The 4,170-nt window shown below is 38.0% G+C and overlaps 1 pseudogene across 1 annotated transcript; it reads right to left on the minus strand.

The window, feature by feature from the left end:
- Positions 1-308: 308 nt before the first annotated feature.
- LOC143621839 (uncharacterized) lies at positions 309-3,784 on the minus strand (annotated as a pseudogene). The gene is made up of 6 exons (XR_013151604.1): positions 3,219-3,784; positions 2,940-3,127; positions 2,031-2,245; positions 1,285-1,478; positions 597-723; positions 309-411 (listed from the first exon to the last, which is right to left on the minus strand). The product of XR_013151604.1 is annotated as an uncharacterized LOC143621839 (transcript).
- Between the last annotated feature and the right edge of the window lie 386 nt (positions 3,785-4,170).

Raw genomic sequence — 4,170 nt, forward strand, 5'->3', positions numbered from 1 at the left:
GCCAAAAGGACACTTTGTCGTTCGTTTTGTGTGAAGATGAAAAGTCATTGTATTTTGATGAGCCACCAGTAACTATTTCCCAAGGGAATGATTTTACGACGACACAAGCATCCATGTTTCAGTTGCATGATTTCATTATACAAAATATACAAATACATGTATATAGCCTTCATCTAACTCCATTATAATCTGTAGCAAATCGATGACCGCTACTGATCATACGATCAGGTGAACCCAACCAGCCAAAGCTGATAACCGTCATTCCCAAAATCCTTTATTCAAAACCCATATATACATTCATTTAAAACATAATTATCTTTCTTCACGCCGTACAGAATTTGGATTTGAAACCATATCCATCATCATCTTCTCGGGCGAGTCTTCCCAATTCGAGAATGTTTTCAAGTCAACCTACAAAAGAGTAGCAAGGTACCCAATAGTCAACAAAACTTGGTCGCTTCGGACCCACAAAACCGAAGCAATGGAAACAGTCCAGCTCTCTATGTTGTTGGTTCTAAAAACTGGTGCTCAGTTTGGTCTTGCCCGAAACTAGAACCAAACAGGACCTTACTAAAACGAATTTAATTTAAAGTTACCTTTCGCCTTTGTTCAGTAAAAAGTTGTTCTCTCTTGAGGAACAAATTTTGTGCTTCCTTTATCTTTTCCCCTCCTAATCCCCATACTTCCCACCTCCAAAATTTGAGCTTCAGTTGCCAAGTACCCCTACAAAAAACCGAACACACGAATTGTAAATTATAGCTAAGCTTCAGTGCATTTGAACGACAGTTCTCTCAACGGGTATCACTAATTTCCACCCATTTATTTGTGACTTGATCCATTCTGGGGCTTTTCAAAAAGCACGCAGCTCACTCAAAATAGGCTCGTTTATAAACGAGCCGAGCACGAGACAAGGTAAGTTGACTCGTTGGTCAGCTCATATAAATTATAGACTAGATTTTAAAATACAAATATTCTAATTCGCACGCACGCATAAAAAAATTAAAAATGCACGAGTTGGTTGAGGCTTTTGACGAGTGGAGGTCGAGCACAACAGTTCAACTCGTTAAGATAAACAAGTCGAGCCCACTCTAGGTCGGCTTCTCGACTTGTCTACATCGCTAGTTGATTTAGGTTATGTTTGACAGATAAAGCAAACAAATACTGAATACAAAAAAGGTCGAACGGGTTCATATCATCCATCTAAATGTAGGACCAACAAAAAACCGAATCAGAGTATAAAATTAGCAATAAACAACAATAAAGGTGTGCATGTCAAGAATGTACCTGATTTGGGAAAAGGGCACCGGGTTGGTAGGTTTTATCATACGCATGATGACGCACCGTAAGCTTGGAGAAGTCTTCATCCATGAAAACTCTCTCATTCCCAATGGACCCACCAAAAGCAATCCCCACAGGCTTTGGTTTTGGCTCATAACCAGGTGAATGCAAGTGACTGTATACAAAGTTCTTCTCTTTGCCTGCTCAAGAAGCATATCCACTCGGTTCTTCAAACGGGTTGCATTTAATTTAATAAAGGTCAAACAAGTTAGGTGAAACCGGTCAAAAGTCACCTAACGTGCATTTGAATGATTACAATGCCATAGACAATTTTATTAGCTTAAACCAGGGGCGTCGTTCAAACCGAGCCAAAACCCGAAAATTTGGGTTGTAGCTTTTTGAAAAGCGTTCGTTTCGGTTTTTACAATGGGTCCGGTTGGGCTTCGTTTTTTCAATTTTACCAATTCTGCTTGAAAACTTTGGGCCAAAAAAAGGTCCAAAATAATGAATTTGGTCGTAAAACCGAAACCAAACTGAAAAATCTGTTTCTTAAAAACATGTGACCAAATTATCGGTTTTTTATTGGGTTTGGTGCACACCCCTAGCTTAAACATATGGTTTTTGTAATGGCATATATCATCAGTTATATACAAAACATTGACAAAAACGGGTTGGTCGATTGGGCAAATGCGACCCATGACCCATCACACCCGCCCATTTTGGCGCAATGGCACCTCTAAATATTTATGTACCTGAAGATGTAAGATGATTAAAAACAGGACTTATAGCATATAGACTTCCAGATGTTCCATAAAAGGTCTCCTTGTTCTCAAACCCCTGGTTAGTAAGTGCACCAATTGACCAGCTATGATCTTCTAACATAGCCGAAATAAGCACAAGAATTGGACCATTATACCCTTCAACATTTGACCAAAATCTGCTTAAACCTTTGCCATGAAGAGAAGACCTGTAATACATCAGTTAGTTTGTTGTAATTATCTCTGCCACAGTTAGAAGACATGATTTGCATACGCTTCCTTTGTAATTATCCTTATAGAATATATAGTTAATAAATAATACACAATACCTACAGGGTTTTCATTATTCTATAGCTTGTAGTGATTACAAGAAAGTAAGAAACTAATGTTAATAAACTTGAACAAACCAATTTCATATATATATGATAATGGTTGTAATTTGACATAACACAGTCTAACTCAAAACAACAAAGCTTGCTCAAAATCAACTCATTTCTAAACGAGCCGAGCCTGAACCAAGGCAAGCTCGGCTAGTTGGCTCAGCTGTTAGGCTCGTTTAACTTAAAGCTAAAACTTTAATATCTTTATAAGTTATAACCCAAAAGTATAACTAAAATTTAAATATATAATAATCATAAATTTAGTAGCTTATTACTTATGCATAATGTGTATCTTAAAAAATAACCTTTTTATATATATCAAGAAGTGTAAAAATATAAAATCACCTTTTTTAAAAAAAAAAAAGAACACGAACTGGGCACGAGCTCAACATTTCAACTTGCTAAGAAACGAGCTGAGCTGGCTCATCTTGGTTGTAAACGAGACATGCCCGAGCCCAATTTAGCTCGGCTCGGCTTCTTTGCCGCCCTACTATAAAGAGATAGGCAAAAATAGGACACAAACCGATATAGAAGTTTTTCTTTAACTTCATCAACATCAGGAGCAAAACATGTTTTCAAAATTTCGTCACGCATTGTACTTCTGAGGGTTAGAGAAATCGACCATGCCCTGCTAGGTGTCAAAAGATAATTAGTCGATTGAGCTATTAAACGACTATCACCAACAGACGATGATGATGCTTCCAATACATCCTGCCATCAATAACAATCCGAATTAGGTCCAACTTATAATAAAAATACCAAATCCATTATATCATCATGTGACGTGACAGCACACCAGTACCTGCTGAGAAGCACAATTAGAAAGTCTTAAATGAACAAACTGCACCAAACATTCCGGAAGATTTGGCACGGTTTTCAACACCCAAACATGAAGCTTCCCTACAGGAACTTGTCTATCAGACCCCAAAACACCATCATCCCATACATTCAACTCAGCCCCATTTTCAACACACGAAGAAACGGCCGACAAAACTAAATTATTCACATCCGGAAGTCCAAACGCCACGTTCTCTTTAACCAACTGTTGGTTTTTTGAGCTCCAAGACATAGCCCAACACATCCAAAACAGCATTAGCAAGTCTGAAGGAAGCAGGTACCCGTTAATCTTATAATCTGCATCAGTAGACTCGATCTGTAACCCTGTTGTGACACCTGATTTTGAAACAGCTGATATTAAAATACTTTTAATAAGTTGTTTAATGAAGTTGATGTGGGCATCCGACCGCAACATTTGGTGTAACCGTTAAAGAATGATATCCAGGTTAGACCGTCTTTTTGCGATACGAAGAAGTGATCTAGTATCGAATGGCCAAGATTGTCGAGTAATGTAGGAAATGTTTCTGGTTTGAAGGGAGTTGATGGAGAGCTTAAAGCATTCCTGGAAACATAATAATAGCATTTCAATATAAAAATTGGTTTTTTAATAGATTAGTTGTTATTACTGGTATCATCATAAGTTAAGCTAGGTTAGGTTAGGTTTCCTAAGTAATTATAAAAAAAATAGCTTACCTTTACAGAGGTGATGGGAATGGTTTTAGTTTGAGGATCAGAGAGTTTTAAAAGGCTTTGTGGAGAAGAGTAAGAGCGGCCAGTGATTCAGCTTCACGTTGCTCCGGCGATGCTACTTGTTCCGAGGCACCCATTTCAGGGAAGGAAGATATATTAATAATAAAAGTTAGTTCCGGTAAGGGGCGGAGGGACAGGTGCCGTACTACAAAAGATACCCTATTGTT

This window comes from Bidens hawaiensis, unplaced genomic scaffold, assembly GCF_021521415.1.
Source record: "Bidens hawaiensis isolate Kalapana, Puna unplaced genomic scaffold, B.hawaiensis_p1.1 tig00002977_1, whole genome shotgun sequence".
In the NCBI taxonomy this organism is placed as follows: domain Eukaryota; kingdom Viridiplantae; phylum Streptophyta; class Magnoliopsida; order Asterales; family Asteraceae; genus Bidens; species Bidens hawaiensis.